General features: G+C 36.4%; 1 long non-coding RNA gene across 1 annotated transcript in view; it reads left to right on the forward strand.

Annotated features, from left to right (window-relative positions):
- Positions 1-1,894, forward strand: part of LOC131404740 (uncharacterized) — a 49,531-nt gene extending 47,637 nt beyond the window's left edge. Inside the window, exon 3 of the long non-coding RNA XR_009219843.1 lies at positions 317-1,894. This is a non-coding gene — a long non-coding RNA (uncharacterized LOC131404740). The remainder of the gene's footprint in view (positions 1-316) is intronic.
- The last annotated feature ends 16,017 nt before the right edge of the window (positions 1,895-17,911 follow it).

The raw sequence follows: 17,911 nt of genomic DNA on the forward strand, positions 1-17,911 counted from the left end.
GATTGTAAAAGGTGATTTCAAGGAAAGTATTTCAAAATGTTTTTAGTGGTGGGAAAGTAATATAAAATTCATTCTCTCTGCCCCCCGTAAAAGGCTCTTCTCATAAGAATGTTGGAATCAAAAGAACTTTCCTACTTCTCCATGGGGAAGAAACTTGAAATATATCCAATTTTTCTTTTAAGGAATTTTATTTTTCCTAAGTGAGAAACAAATATAAAATTTTTCTTGTCATAATCTAGGAAAAATAAATGGAAACTTCTGTGACAAAGGTGGTATCCTAATCACAAGTTTGATCTCTTCTTTTTTCCCATTTCAGAAAGAAACAACCCGATGAATGTAAAAAGAACATGAGACTATCATTTGTGTGTCATCATCAGAAACCTCTCCTATATTCATGAAGCTGAGGAGTTTTAGCTGAAAACGATAGAGGTGGAAGAGAAGGAAGGGGACACAGATGAGCCACTATTCACATTGTGGCTGTTCATCCTGGGAAAACTAATTCTTCCCTGTAAGGAGAAGAGAAAAGGTGCCAGATTAATTAAGAATTTAGTAGTTCAAATGAGGACTATCAAATGTGAGCATTCAGATTAAATAATCTTTTGTAAAATAAATTTGCTGTAGAATAAGGGGAAGAATTTGAGGGTGGGGGAGCTAATTTTAGTCAGATTCAAAAGGATCCTATATTAATTTTTTTTAAAGTGCAGACTTCTACAAAAAAGTAGTAATCGGGAAACAATAAATAGGTCTTGAAAATAAAAAGAAGAGTGACTATGAGATATTCTTCCAGAAATGTAGTGCATAAACTCCAAGAGTTGGGAATTCGAGAGAAAAGTCAAGAGGCAGAAAAGATTGAGGCAGGAGAAGGAATATTGTTATTATAGGAGTTCCAGAAGGATAAAATACTATACATGAATGAAAAGCAATAATCAAAGAAAGAAAAGAAGACAATTTCTCTGAGGTGAAGGATTCAGTCTTTACATGGAGAAGGCTTACCCAAAACTGGGCAGGTATAATGAAAAGAAATCATACTCAGATGGTTTTCTATGTCCTAGATAAAGAACAAGTGTTGGAAGCAGCCAACTGGAAAAAAAAAAGGTTGCTAAAAAGAAAAAAGTTTGAATGACATTAGACTTATTATTTGCAACACTAATGCTAGAAAACCTCAGAGAAAATGTACAGACTCTGAAGAAAAAGCATTATATTCCAAGAATTATATACCAAACCAAGCTATTATCTAAATACAAGGGCAAATGAAAGCCTGGTTCAGATTTGTAAAAATTCAGAAATTATATGACTCATGTACGCTTTTTGAAAAATATAACCTAAAGTAGACCTTCAAGAAAAAACTAATCAGGTGGCTGACCCAGTGGCTTAGCAGTTAAGTTTGCATACTCTGCTTTGGGGGCCCAGAGTTTGTAGATTTGGATCCTGGGTGTGGACCGACGCCCCGCTTGTTAAGCCATGCTGTGGCGGCATCCCATATAAAGTAGAGGAAGATGGGCACGGATGTTAGCCCAGGGCCAATCTTCCTCAGCAAAAAGAGGAGGATTTGCATTGGATGTTAGCTCACGGCTAACCTTCCTCACAAAAAAAAAAAAAAAAAAAAAGAAAAATCTAATCAAAATAAGGAATTTAATAAAGATAAAGACATGTTTTAGAAAAAAGAGCAGTGAGCAACAAAAATTTAGATTTAAGTCTAAAGAATTGTTTGCATGTGGTTGTGAAACTAAGTACAATTTATAATAAAGAGTTTTAAAAAGAAAATTGTCTATCATAAAAAAATCTCCCTAGAGATGTAGGATGAAGAGAGAGGTGGAAAAGAGGAAGTAAAATGTGATAAAGTTTTTATGTCAAACGAGGAGGGTCCATATTTGTAACTGCATTCTTAACATTGATGGAGAATAAAGTCAAACATGGTAAAAAAATTTTTTTTTTTTCTTTTTTTTTTTTGTGAGGAGATCAGCCCTGAGCTAACATCCGCCAATCCTCCTCTTTTTTTTTGCTGAGGAAGACAGCCCTGGGCTAACATCGGTGCCCATCTTCCTCCACTTTATATGGGACACCGCCACAGCATGGCTTACCAAGCAGTGCGTCGGTGCGCGCCCGGGATCCGAACCAGCGAACCCCGGGCCGCCGCAGCGGAGCGCGCGCACTTAACTGCTTGCGCCACCGGGCCAGCCCCGGTAAAAAATTTTTAAACAAGACCAATTTAAAATGAGACCATAAGAGAAGAAAGGAAAAAAAAAAACATAGAAAGTATTATTATTCCAAAGAATGGAAAAGAGAGTGTGTGTGTGTGTGTGTGTGTGTGTGTGTGTGTATGTGAGAGAGAGAGAGAGAGAGAGAGAGAGAGAGAGAGAAGTGGGGGAGCTACAAGAAAATATAATGAGAAGAATCCATGAAATGAGATGGAAAGAATAAAAAGAAAGAGATCAATTAGGTTCCTCTATCACAACTTTACTTCCAGCCCATGGTGAAGTAATTGCTACTGGATTTACCCTTCCACTCTAAAACTGAACAAAATATGTGAGGTGACTATTTTTAGACATTGGAAAATAGGCATTGCAGGAGAGTCCTAGAGAGACAGGAAATACATGAGGCGAGCCCCACATTTAACCTGATTCTGTGTCTGGGGGCACTTTCCTGAATGTGGCACAGCAAAGTGGAGGCCAAATGAAGAACATCAATCTTACTGAGCTAAGGAGGCAGAAATTGAAACAGAGAAGCTATAAAGGCAACTGGAATTTTCAAGGTAGGATTCCAGAGAGGAGTGAGCTGTACAGAAGGGAGGTCTCAGAAGTCAATGTGGAGATTCTCCTTAGCTCTTTGGCTGAGAGCTGGTCTGGGCTTTGCATGTGCAGGTTAAAATTCTGCAAGACCTCAGGATTCTGCACGACAGGAGCTGCTGTGGAGCTAAGAAATGGATGGAAATGCCAGAGATCATGCAGTGCTAAAAGATAGTGAAGTTTTGGTCCAGCCATAGTGGAAAGACATCACTGAGCACATCAGTAATTCAACTGAGACCCCAGAAAGGATACTCGTTAGGAACAAGGAGAAGATCATATCCTAGGATTAAGGTCAAAGTCAATATAGACTTGCCCAAACAAAGCATAAAATGAAGACTAAAGAATCAAGAGAATGAACCAGTTATGTAGTTGTTGGCCAGAACCAAAATCTACACCTTTAAAAGAGCGAAAACATAATCTAGATGCTCTACAATATATCATCCATACCATGCAGCATAAAATAAAAAATTACTTCGTTTGCAAAGAAGCAGGAAAATGGGATCCATAATCAGGATTAAAAAGCAGGCTATAGAAAGAGATTCTGAGACGACTCATATTTTGGAGTTAGGACACAGTTTTAAATATTGTAATTGTAAACATGTTCAAAGATTTAAAGGAAAACATAGACATAATGAACGAACAGGCGGGAAATCTTGAAAGAGATACAAGCTATAAAAAAATCAATTAAAATACTAGAAATGACAATTTCCCTCAATGGCTTAAGAGGCGATTGGACACTGCAGAATAAAAAGTATGAGAACTTGAAAACAGATCAATAGAAAATATCAAAACTGAAAAACAGGGAAAATAGATTTTAAAAAATGAATAGAGGGCTGGCCCGGTTGCATAGTGGTTAAGTTTGTGCGCTCTGCTTTTGTGGCCTGAGGTTTGCAAGTTCGGATCCAGGGCATGCACCAACGCATCACTCATCAAGCCATGCTGTGGCAACATCCCATATAGAAAATAGAGGAAGATGGGCACAGATGTTAGCTCAGGGCTGATCTTCCTCAGCAAAAAGAGGAAGATTGACAATGGATGTTACCTCAGGGCCAATCTTCCTCACACACACACAAAAAATGAATAGAGCCTCAGTATCTTGTAGAATGATGTCAATTGTCCCACATGTAATTGAAATCTAAGAAGAAAAGGAAAAAGAGAGTGAGAAAGAGCAATTTGAAGAAATAATAACCCAAAATATTCAAAACTTGGTGGAAAAAAATCAATCTGCACCTCTAAAAAGCTCAGAAATCCCCAAGCAGTCTATCTTTCAAAATATTCTTCAAAATGGAGGTTAAAAAATTTTTTCAGATGGATGTAACCTGAAAGAATTTATTTATAGTAGTCATGGCACTGAAAGAAATGCTAAAGAAACTTCATTGGACTGAAGATAAAACTTAGAACTATACGAAGGAATGGAGATCATTGGAAATGGTAAATATGTGGGTAAATATAAATGAATTTTATTTTCTCATCTTTAAATTTCCTTAAAAGATAATTGGCTAGTTCAAGGAAAAATAATAACAATGTGTTGTGGGATTTCTAACATATATAATGGTAAAATATGACAACAGCATTAAGAATTGGGCAGGATAAATGGAATTCTACTATTGGAAGATTCTTATATTCTACATGAAATGTTATAATATTAATTAGAAGTAGACTGTGAATAGTTAAGGATGTATACAGTAACCCCCAGAGCAATTACTAAGAGAGAGAAAATCAGAAAGGCAATAAAATGGAGTACTAAAAAACATTTTAGTGGCCAAAGAAGAGAGAAAAGAACCAACAAAGAAACAAACATGAGATGGGACAAATAAAAAACAAATTGCAAGATGGTAGAATTAAACCCAACCATATTAATAATTATATTCAATGTAAATGTACTAGATATTCCAATTAATAATAAATTTCATAATAAAAACAGGTCAGTTCATCAGGAGGATACAATAATATTTAATGTGTATTCCTCTAGTAACTGTGTTTAACATAGCTCCTGGCACACATAACTATTATTAATGCAAGGATGACTCAACACAAGGAAATCTATTACCGTAATTCACTACATAGATAGATCAAAGGAGGAAAAACTCATGACATTTCAATATGGGCAAAAAATGCATTTGCTAAAATTCAATGATTGCTTTTGATTAAAAACAAGTAAACAATAAGTCTTGGCAAGCTAGCAATAGAAGGGAACTTCCTTAAACTGGTAAAGGTTAGCATAAAACAAGAGCAGATATTGTTTTTGATGTAAAACATTAGAAGTATTCCTACTAATGTTAGAAATAAGGTAATTTGCTCTCAGCATTATTATTTAACCTTGTAATGGAGAGTCTAACTCTAACTAATGCAATAAGACACAAAAGAATAAATATTATACATAAATATTGTAAAGGAAAGACACAGGTATAACTATTTGCAAACAAAAGATTGCCTTGAAAATCCAAGAAAAAATTATTAGAATGAAATAAAGAATTCAGTATGATGGTTAATACAAAATTAGCATAGAAAAATCAATGCTTTCCTACATATCATCAACAATATGCTAAAGAATAAAACAGAAAAGGGAATCCATTTTCAGTAACAATAATAACTATAAAGTGTCTAATAAAAATATAAGATCCACATGTTGAAAACTATAGGAAAAAAGATGAAAGAAGATCCAATAGATGCAGATACATAGTCTCATCCTAAATAGAAAAACAACATTTTTGAGATATCAATCCTTTCCAAATTATTTTAGAAATGTAATGCAATCCTGATCATTATATGTGAAACTTAACAAGCTGATTCTATAGGTCCGATGGTAGAGAAAATAACAAGTAATTCCCTAGAAAATTCTGAGAATAAAAAATGGGAGAAACTTCTCTTTCAGAAATTAAAACATATTTGAAAATATAATTGTAAAAGTATAGGATTGGTGCAGGTGTAGGCAGAGATATTGATTAATAAGATTGAATAGAATTTAGAAACAGGAGTGTGTACACTGGGCTTTAACATGGTAGTTAAAAGTATTAATTGTCAAGCCAGGCCACATAGTAGCTGTGCATTCTTGGGCAAGTTACTTAAACTCTCTGTGCCTTAGTTTCCTTATGTGTAAAATAGAGATCACTATACCACCTATATCTTATGGTTGTTGTGAAGATTAAATAATTAATATACATAAAGCACTTAGAAGAGTGCCTAGAATATGGTCAGAACTATGTAAGTACTACTGTTGTTAATGATAGGGATGGTAAACAAATCAGTTGGAAGATGATGAATTACTTCTCAAATTAGGGTGAAGTTTGATTATCTATTTTGAAAGAAATACAGCTGGACACATACCTTACACCGTACCCAAAGAACCAAACATAAAATTACTGGATGGAAATATAGAAAAAACATATTAATAAGCTTGGGATGAAGAAATCCTGTCTAAGCAAAATATAAAACAATAAAGTCATAAAGGAAAATAGGCACATATTTGTATGCAAAAAAATAATAAAAAACATTAATAGACAACCCACAGCCTGGGACTATATTTGCATTATATTAATAAAGGATTAATATCAATATGAATCAATAGGAGAAAGACAAACTCCAGTAGAAAAATGAGCAATGGATATGAAAAGCAATTTATAGAAAAAGAAATGCAAATATTCAATAAACTCTGCAAAAATGTACAACCTCATTGGTAATCAGAGAAATGTAAATTAATGTCATACATTTTTATCAATTTCACTCATCAGATTAGCAAAAATATAAAAGCTTGGTAATGCCCAGGGTTGGTAAGGATGTGGTAAATGAGCACATTGGTACTCTGTCGGTAGGAGGGTAAGATGACAAAACATTTTTTGCAGGGCAATTTTTCAGTAACTATTAAGATAAAAACTGCCCAGGGGCTGGCCCCATGGCTTAGCAGTTAAGTGTGTGCGCTCCGCTACTGGTGGCCCGGGTTCGGATCCCAGGCGCGCACCGACGCACCGCTTCTCAGGCCATGGTGAGGCTGTGTCCCACATACAGCAACTAGAAGGACGTGCAACTGTCACATACAACTATCTACTGGGGCTTTGGGGAAAAAAAAAAAGGAGTAGGATTGGCAACAGATGTTAGCTCAGAGCCGGTCTTCCTCAGCAAAAAGAGGAGGATTAGCATGGATGTTAGCTCAGGGCTGATCTTCCTCACCAAAAAAAAAAAAAAAAACAGACCATTTTTGTTAACTTAGGAATTCCATGTTTAGGAGTTTGTTCTAAAAAATACTTCACATAAACATGGACCTAAAAGTCTATATATGAGAATAATTACAGCAGGAATGTTTATTATAGTGAAAAATGAGAAACAGACAAATACTTATCATTAGAAGGGCATTTAAACAAATTATGGTAAAGCCATAATATTGACTACTACACAACTATGAAAAAGGATGAAGTACATGTATTTCATATTTTTCTATGTGGAATATATATGTGGAAACTTTCCAAGGAAAGTGAAAAAAATTATGCTTCAGGATAATTCCTCCATTTATTATTTTACACACATACACACACGTGTGCGTACGTATAAATATGTAGACGTATAAATATGGGAGGGCATAGGAAAAATACTGAAATGAAAGTACTAAACTGTTAACCCTGGTTAACCCTGGGGTGGGGGAGGTAGAGCCTCACATTTTTAGTCTTTGTACTTAGATGTAGTTTTAACTATTTGTAATGAAGGCATGCTCATATACAGCTTATACAGTAAAAGACAGTGAAGCATAACAGAAGAATAATGGCTGAAGAAGTTGAAAAAGCACCAGGAAGCAGATTCTTTTCTGGGCAAATGCTCTTAACTTAGCAGCTAATTTATATGACTTTGAAACTGTTAGAAAGCAAGCACATGAACTATTTTAATTCATTTAATATGGCTAACATAGTCCTGAAACCAAACCTGACAAAGATAACACACAACAAAGCTACAGTTCATACTCATAAGCACAGGTGCAAACATTTAAAATAAAATACCGGGAAATCCAGTTAACACATCACAATGAAGTAATGTTTATTCAATAAATGCAAAACTGGTTTAACACTATGACAAATATTAATAGTTTAAAAGAGACAAAGCACCTGACTGCCTCGAAGTGACCTGCCCATTATTAATCCATTCATTCATCCAACAAATTTTTATTGAGGCAGGCATTATTCTCAGTTGTGGTATAAAACCAAATACTGATCCATACCACCAGAAACATACATTGTAGGGAGGCAAATAGCCGACTAAACAAATGCTAATGATAAAGTATGAAGGAGTGTTTAGATAGGGGATATACTAGAAATAGAAGAAATAGATGAACAAATTTATATCTGAAATGAACTGAAAATAATATTCACATTGGGAAAAGCTAAGAGTATTTCCATTCAAGTTGAGAGCAATATAACCACTCATTCTCACTATTAAAGCTGTATTCAACAAGTTCTAACCAACGCAATAGGATAGGTAAAAGAAATGAGTCATACATATTGGAAAGGAAAGTTTTAATACGTGATACATATAATATGTTTATATGATTGTCTACCTAGAAAATTGAAGACAGTCAGTTGAAAAAATATTAGAAGATAAGTGTTCAGTAAGGTGGCAAGTTGCAAGAACAATATAGAGCTTTCTTTTTTTTTTTTTTGCAGGAAAAGATTTTCCTGAGCTGACATCTGTTGCCAATCTTCTTTTTTTTCCCTCCCCAAAGCCCCAGTGCATGGCTGCATATCCTAGTTGTAAGCCCTCCAAGTGCTTCTATGTGAGCTGCCGCCACAGCACGGCAACCTGTAGACGGGTGGTGTGGTACCGCGACTGGGAAACGAAACCGGGCGGCTGAAGCGGTAAGAGCGCCGAACTTTCACCGCTAGGCCATTAGGGCCGGCTCTAGAGCTTTCTTATATACTGGTAACAGTCAGTTATAACATATAATGGAAAAAGACGTCATCATAATAGCAAAAAATAATATAACATGCTTTGGCACAAATAACAGAAAATGCACAGGACCTATATAAGAAGAAAATGATGACGCTCTAAGGATAGAGAAGTCTTAACCATATTTCTAGAGAGAAATACTTAGAATTATAAAGATGTCAATTCTCCCTAAATGATTTATCTATAAACTCAATGTAATTCTATTGAAAATAGTAACATAATGGGGGGGGCGGAATTTAGAAACTATTTTTATTTAAATTTTTAATCTTGATTTTTGTCAAAGTGCTACATATTTGCTTTGAATATGATGAGTTCTGCCAGCTTGTAGCAGCAGTCCTCAGCGTTCCTCTTTCCAACTTCTGATTCCCACTCCCACAGTCAACAGTTTCCAAAACCTTGAGCAGTTTTTACTGGCGTTTACACCTGTATTTTCAAACAAGAGGATTTTTCTGATACTTAACTTTTGCTTCTCTTTTACAGTTTTGGACATTATCAATTCGCGTCCTACAGTGAAAAGTAAGATTCAGTTTTCTGACCTATTCCTCAAACCCCCACCAGACTCCCTCCTCCCACATGAATACACACCACACAAATGTGCATGTTTCGTCGTCTTCTCTTCACTTTGACAATATTTTTGGCTCTATCAGTATCCAATGTTAAAATTAGTATGTCTATATAAGGCTTATTATGTACAGGTAAGTCTCACAGTATCCTACAATTTCCTTTCGTATACAACTTACTTTTCCAGGAGCTAATTATCCACTTTTAAATTTGCCTTGTTATTGATAGAATTGACAGAGCTTAAAGAGAGGGAGAGAGAAATAAGAATGAAGAAAGAGAAGAAAAGACCAAAAGAAAAAAATACCCTCTCAGATCAGTTTAGCAGTTGAAAGAAATCTAAGAATTCCAATTTTTCTTGAAAATATGCATCCTGGACCATCCTTCCACTTCCTAAGGGACTGGTTACTCTCTAGACTTGCTGCCCCACTTTTTCAGAACTTTCCCGTCATTGTCATCCTGGGAACATTCTTTTTCGTTTTTCTGATGTTGGAGCTCCCATTTGCTGGGTTCCATGTCTATTTTGTGGTTAACACTCTTGTTTTCGGAGGAGTACTTCATCCAGTAGATCCCAAGGAACTGGGCCATGGAACTGGCCTACGGAGGAAATGTTATTGTCACTGCCTCACCAGACACTAGAAAGAACTGCTGTCACCTCTGCCACTGCACCTCAGACCAACCACTGGCACCCTCTGGGAAGTCTGTGCTGCCATTCCTGCCCCCTGTGATGTCCAGAAGCCTCTGCGGCCCCCTGTGCCTGCCAGTTCAAAACTCCACCCGGCATTGTGTTTTAAAATTAATCTATTAGATCCTTTCCTTTAAATACATCTTTTCAAGCCATGATTCTAAATGTTAAGAAATGTTAATGTTAAGAAAATCTCCCTCATTCTTTCTACACAGGTTGGAATAATTTGAACTAGATCAGGTGGTGCCCAAATGGGTTCATTCTCATCAAGTTGATGGGTAACACCAACCTGTTATGACAAATCTAGTTTATAATTTTAAGTACACATATAGTTTTTTTACAGCAAACCTTTCAACAGACATAGTAACCCATAACACGTGGTCTAATTGCAAGGTTGTAAGTCAATATTCAGCAAAAACATTAAAAATAAACCTTCAGATAGTATAAGAAAGCTTTGTCCTTAGAAAACATGCAGAAACTCAACTGTTTTGTGACAAGATACAGAATAAGTCTATTTTTCATTTAAATTTCTTGGTAATAGGTATGTACATAATTGCTAAATATTACTTATCTATTTATAAAGTTGTAAGAGCTAGCACAAGGAGTAAAAAGACTTTCAGTTTTTAAATTCATTAAAAAATTAAGATCTGTTTCTACCTCCAGTAGCATTTTCTATCAAGTGCTCAACTAAAGAATATCTTTAACATAGTGGTGAAATATAAAGATGAAATTATTTTCTGCAAGTCTATGGGTTTAATTTTTTTAATAGAAGGATGATAACAGGAATCAGATAGAGACCCATCAATCTGATATTTAACTTTACTTTTCCAATCGTATTCAGTATTCTTGCTTTACACGGTGAATTTTTTTCCTTCTGAAATGAAAATGGAAAAATTTTCTTAATCTCAGAATAGGGACAAAATGATTTTTATGTTAGCCTCAGTTATCTCTCCTTGGGGAGAGACAATGTTGAAGAAATGAGATTTGTTTTAAGAGAATGGGACATAAATGAGGAAGAAGAAAGTTAAGAAATAGGAAATTATGTGATGGTAGCTGTTGTTTTCAAGCAGTGTGCCAGTTAAATTCTACAAAATTAATCAGAGAACAGAGCTGTAAGTCCTTTCATATTCCAAGTTAGACCAACTTTGTGTTGCATATTATCCATCAGTATTTAAAATTTATTCTTTGCCTCAGATTTAGAATAATATGACTTGGGAAGACACGTAAGGAAAAAGGCATGGGGTTGCAGGACAGAATTTATGTGCATTTCTCTGAGTTGTCTTACCTAATTAATATCCATTTTTTGATCAAGAAGACAATGGTGGTGAGGGTCACAGCAGAGTGGTTGAAGGACCACAGTTCTACAGCAAGCCCTCTAATCAAGATTGCATCCAAGAACCCACTGCAATATAAATTCCATTCATGAGAGGGTTTGAGTCTGAACTCTGAACAATTCCAGATGAGAACAGCTAGCAGAGGAGGACTCAACAAGCTGATTGTGACTCTCCATGATGCCAGTATAGACTAGTATATTTGAGGTGGGCTTGTTCCTGACCCAAGATAATCATGCCACCACTGCTGCCCACTGGCCAAAGAATGAGTTCTGCATAATTGGGATATACACTCTTAGGGTTGTGATTTTCTCAATCTAGAACTTGTTTTTATTTTCGATGATGCAACAAACTTTATTTTGAGCTTCCATTCTATTTGGTGGTGGAAAATTAACCCAGTCAATTCATCACTCTCCCAAAGTTTGAGAGATGTGGGGAGAGGCCTTCAGTTGCTTTGAGGTGTCAGGTAGGGCAGGTGTGGCCCCAAGTCATCATTTGTCCTGTGTGATATTTGCTGTGATGTAGGAACCCATGTGGTTCCTGGTTGTCATTACTCTTCTGTCATGATGTCCACATTCCTACATCACCTCTAGTTTTATGTGATTCATGCTGCTGTGTCCCCTGGTCATGGCTGCAAGGCCTCCCCAGTTCCACCAGCCCCAGCTAAATTTCTCAGGTTTTAGAGGTAAATTTTGGGTGATATCTCATGCCACTCTGACGCTGTGGGAAACTGGGAAGTTATCTCAAGCCCTCTCTGCCTAGACAGGCTGCCACTTCAAGGTGGCTCAAGGCATAAATTAAGATGTTTCCTGCTGTAACAGGAAACTCATCTCAAACTCCCTTAAGGCAAGTTATTAGCTCATATAAGAAGTCAAGAAGTGAGGTGAGCTTTAGGGTGTGTTGATCCAACAGTTTAAAACTGCAATTAAAGACTCGGGTTCTCTCTGTTTCTCTGTTCTGCCTCCTGCCTGTCATCTTCATTCTAAGGCGGGCTCCTGTCTTTGTTGTATGACAGCTGCCTGCAGAAATTAAGGCTTTGTCTTTTATGTCTAATTGGTTTCTCCTGCTTCTTTCTTAAGAATGAAAGAGAATGTTCCCAGAAGTCTCTGGCAAACCCCTCTTCATCTCTTGTTGGCATAACTGGTTCACATGCCTATTTCTGAACCAATTTTTAGCAAGAGGAATGGGATTCCCCTTAGACCAAAATCAGGCTGAACCCTGAAGCTGAGGCATTTGGCTATGTGGGGGAGGGGTGAATACCTGAACAAAGTATTGAATTTGTTAGGAAGTGAATGAGGAGGATGGATGTTCTCTAGGAAATAACGTCAGTCAGGATTTAGTTAGGAAAACAAATCACTCTAGGAACTTCAAGCAGAGCAAGATTTAACTCAGGGAATTAGGCTACACAATCTTCGGAAGGGATGCAAGACAAAAAAGGAAGAGGGGCGAGGAGACGTTAGTCAATGTTCAGGAACCCCAGGAAGCGGCTACTGTCCCTGTGGGAGACCACAGCTGTCTAACCTGAATTCCTCTGAGCCTGTGCTCTTGTGCCAGTGCAGTTGCTATAGGGGCACACTGCTGCCACAGCCAAAGCCAGAGATGTGGCTCTGCCTTTCTTCTTCCCTGTAATCTTTTTATTAAACATATTTACTGAGATATAATTTATATACCATGCAATACAACCTTTTAAAGTGTATAATTTACTGGCTTTAGTATATTCACAGAGAGGTGCATCCATAACTACAATCAATTTTAGAACATTTTCATTACCCCCAAAAGAAACTCTTTCTCCTTAGACATCACCCGCCAGTCCCAATCCCCCTGTCTACCTCCCCAGCCCTAGAAAACATTAATCTACTTTTTATCTCTGTAGATTTGCCTATTCTGGACATTGCACATGAATAGAATCTTATAATATGTGGTCCTTGGTGATTGGATTCTTTCACTGAGCATAATACTTTCAAGATTCATTCATGTTGTAGCATGTGTCAGTACTTCATTTGTTTTTATTGCTGAATAATATTCCATTGTATGAATATACCACATTTTATTTATCCATTTATCAGTTAATGGCCATTTGGGTTGTTTCCACTTTTTGGCTATAATTAATAATGCCGCTGTAAACATTCATGTACAAGTTTTTGTATGGGCGTATATATGTTGGGTACATACTTAGGAATGGAATTGCTGGGTCATATGGTAACTCTAAGTTTGAACTTTTGAAGAACTGCTAAACTGATTTCCAAAGAGGCTGCACCATTTTGCATTCCCACTAGCAGTGTATGAGGGTTCCCATTTCTCCACATCCTCTCCAACACTTTTTATCTTTTTGATTATAGCTTTCCCACTGGGTATGAAGTGTATCCCATTGTGGTTTTGATTGGCATTTCCCTTATAGCTAATGATGTTGAGCATCTTTTCCTGTGTGTATTGGCCATTTGTATATATATTTTGGAGAAATGTCTGTTCAGATCCTTTGTCCATTTTTTTAATTGGAAAACTTGTTTTTATATTATTAAGTTATAATAGTTCTTAATATATTCTAGATACAAGTCCCTTATCAGATATATGATTTACAAATATTTTCTCCCATATCGTGGGCTGTCTTTTCACTTTTTGATAATGTCTTTTGGTGCATAAAAGTTTTTGATTTTGATGAAGTTCAATTCATCTGTTTTTTTTCTTTTGCTGCCTGTGCTTTTGGTGTTATATCTAAGAATCCACTGCAAAATCTGAGATCATGAAGATTTACCCCTATGCATTCTTCTAAGAATTTTGTAGTTTTAGTTCATAGATTTAGGTCTTAGATCCACTTTGAGTTAATTTTTGTGTATGAGGTGAGGTAGGGGTCCAACTTCATTCTCTTGCACGTGACTATCCAGTTGTCTCAGCATTTCACTTTAATCGTGGGCAAGTCCTTTCCATTGGCAGGTCCTTAACTGAACTGCCTAGCACAGGAAATTGGCAAATGTAGCTTCCAGACTTCTAGCCCCTGTGAGACAAGGGAGAGCTTAGAAGGGTGGAAACCAGCCTATAGCATCTAGCAAATAACCAAAGTAAACATCAGCCTTCTGTGGGGGTTTGCTGTCTCTTTGGTGTCTATGCAGAAAGCAGGCCATAAGTCTACTTTTACTCAAAGCTCCTAAACCTGTCTAGGGTCATTTTATTACCCTCAAATCTTTGGAGGGGTGCAAGATATAGGGCCCCAACTCTCTTTATTCCATGTCTCTCTTCTCTGTTCTTCTCTCTCCCCAGTCCAGAGAATTCTAAAATTGAGTCTAAGAAAAACTCTGTCATATGTCTTGCCAGATGTTTCTGTTTTACATGCTTTTGTCATCTCCTAGGTTGACTCCTCAAGTCAAAGTGCCTGGACTTAAAAAGGAGGGCCTTGACAAAAATGAAAAAAATTTTGAATGAATACTTTGAAGTTTTATCCTGCCACATATGGTCATGCTGCTGATGGGGTGGAAACAGAGATGAGGGGGGTTTGGGGTGGGGCGATTCTTATAGTATTTGCTGAAAATAACAATAAGGGCCATGCTAAGACAAAAGAGCAACAATAAAAAATTTCTACTGCTTTAAGAAATATATATGGTACTAGGTGTTGCCTACCTTTAAAGATACATTGCATTGCTTTTCTTAATTTTGAAACACTATGATAAGCTTTTAAAAAGAATGAAAGAAAGGGCCAGCCCTGTGGCCTAGTGGTTAATTTCAGCCACGCTCCACTTCAGCGGCCTGGGTTCGGTTCCCAGGTGCAGACCTACACCACTCGCTGGTGGCCATGTTGTGGAGGTGACCCACACACAAAATAGAGGAAAATTGTCCCAGATGTTAGCTCAGGGTGAATCTTCCTCAAGCAAAAAGAGGAAGATTGGCAATGGATGTTAGGGCAAATCTTCCTCAGCAAAAAAAAAAAAAAAGAAAAAATCTTAAAAGTACAGAGATTATTTCAGATAGACGATAGATAGCAACATTTCGCCTGACAGATTGGGAAGATGGTTTCATGAATGAGATGCAATGCCCCAGAGACAGGGATGAAACTTTGGGGGAGGGAGAGAGATTCTCAAGGGGGAGATGAATAATTATAGATAAGGTGCTAAAATTAATAGGTAAGCAGGACATTAGTGCCTTTGCTAGAGATTTCTAGTTATGACTATACAGGTATTAGGAGTAACTTGGCAATGATTTTACAACTGTATTTTATAATAAATCATAGCATACTAGTATAGACTGAACTGTTTAAACATCATTGGAGACTTTAATTTATTCAGCTTAAGAGCTTAGTTGAAGGAAAAAAAATAATGGAAAGTAAGTTGTAGGATTGCTTTTCCTGAATTCTAAATTCAGCTTAAACATATTTCTAATCCTCCATGCCAGGCGTATTTTCTTGAAATGCATTTGAATTGTATAATCTGATCACCTTTATTAATGCAGAGATTTAGATGGGCATAAACATGCTTACTGTACTTTACTGTGTCGATTTTTAGCCTAGGTAATTCTGCAAATGATTAGCTAATTATATTCTGTCTGATTATCAAGCTTCTTAACTTAAGCCAGCATGATCATAAAAGGCAAGTAAATCTTCAGTGCCAATAGAGGAGATTCCACACATGGTTACATTTGAGAAGGCAAAACAAACTGCATCACGTGACCAGAGCCTGAACTAGATTAAATCCCCATTGCATTGATGACAGAAACCAAAAAGGAATAGACTGTGGGAAAAGCAACACAAATTCACAGCCATCCTTTTGGGTCTGTATGACCCAAAGACAAATATTATTGCTCCCTAAACTGATTCTCTTATGAAACTAGATGGGGAATGTTCCATTGCCAACTGTATGAACTGCCCCTCTCCATTTTTAATTTAGGTCCAGATGACCTCACATTACATATGGGTATAAACACAGAACTCTTTAATGAACAATAGAAGAGGAAAACAGTGTGTGAGAACTGAAATGTGTGATATCAACACAGCTCCCAGGGGAAATTCAGAGAGGAAAGTAGCATATTCAGAGTGTCTCTCAAATACAGATCATACTATTTCATTTAATCCTCATGACAGGCCTAAGAGAAAGTCGTTTTTATCTCTAGATGTGGAAACTGGATCAGAGATATATTAGAATCTAGTTTGCCCAATCCCAAATTCTATGCTCTTTTGGTTGTTACATTTTGACAGCACTCTTTCAAGTACAAAAGACAGAAACACAATTCAAATTAGCTTAAGAAAAACAGGGAATTTATTGGCTCATAAAACTGAAAAGTATGAACATGATCCTCCTCATTCAACATTGTCTGCTGTAGGCATGGTTAGATCCAGGGGCCAAGTGGAACTCTCTCTCTCTCTGTGTAAGTTTTACTTGACTCTGTGTTGTGCTCACTATCAGGCAGGCTCTCAGGAGCTCCAGCTTCAATCTTTCTAGCTTCAATCCCATGGAAAAAGAGATTCTCCTTGTAAGTTGGAATAAAAGTCCCAGTATTGAATCTCATTCTCCTGGTTTAGTTTACGTAATCCTAATCACACGCTATAAGCAATTTGAAAGAAAAATGAATGTGCAGGGCCAGCTATTTCAGAAAATGTTAATTCTAACTCTTAGGCCTTATGTATATGTGTTAAAGATGAAGATATATACTGTAAAATAACTGCACAATTTCTGAGGTATTTTTTCAAGTGAATGAATCTAACCAGATAGCTATAGCAATTGGTGCTAATCATGAAGATTCCTGAAGTAAACAGACAACCTTTACTTCTCTGCTGTTGAAAAGGTTTTAATCATACTATAAGATCAAAAATACAGCTTCATTCAAATCTAAATGATAATATATTGCATAGCATGCTTTTAAAAAAATATATTTGAAAGAGAGGCCAACATTTATCAAATACCTGCTATATACGGGCAGAATGTAGGCAAATTATATCACTTTTATGTTACACAAATGTTCAGTAGACACTAGCCACATGTAGCTATTTAAAATTAAAACTTTAATTAAAATTAAATTAAAATTCAGTTCCTCAGTTGCACTAGCTACACTTTGAGTGCTGAATAGCCATGTGACTAGTGGCCACCATGATAAATGGCATAGACACAGAACATTTCCAACCTCATAGTAAGTTCTACTGGAGAGCTCTGGATGTCTGTCTCAATTCCTTCCTTTGTTCAGAATGGAATCTAGCAATCTTCAATCATGTTCAATAATACCATGAAGAAATAATCAGTCCAGAATATAGTATTTTCTACAAGAAAAGTAATCTGAGCTTTTGGAAAAGTCAATGTCATGGGCAAATAAAGTGAGGGTAGACGGTACTGTTCTAGGATTTAAAAGACTTCAGAGAGAGAAAAGGCAAATGTAATGTTTGATCCTGGTCTGAACAGAAACAGTTAAAAATTTTTTTGTTTCAATGAGGGAATTTGATAATGGACTGGATATTAGATGATATTATGGAATTATTGTCAATTTTGTTAGGTGTGATAAAGCTATTATGGTTTTGTAAGAGTATATTCCAAGTTTGGAGATTTGTGCTAAAACATTTAGAAGTGAAATATCTTGATATTTTTCATTTACTTTGGAATGATATAATGAAAAATATAGGGAGGGATGAAGCAACTATGGCACAATGTGAA

This window comes from Diceros bicornis, chromosome 1, assembly GCF_020826845.1.
Source record: "Diceros bicornis minor isolate mBicDic1 chromosome 1, mDicBic1.mat.cur, whole genome shotgun sequence".
Lineage (NCBI taxonomy): Eukaryota > Metazoa > Chordata > Mammalia > Perissodactyla > Rhinocerotidae > Diceros > Diceros bicornis.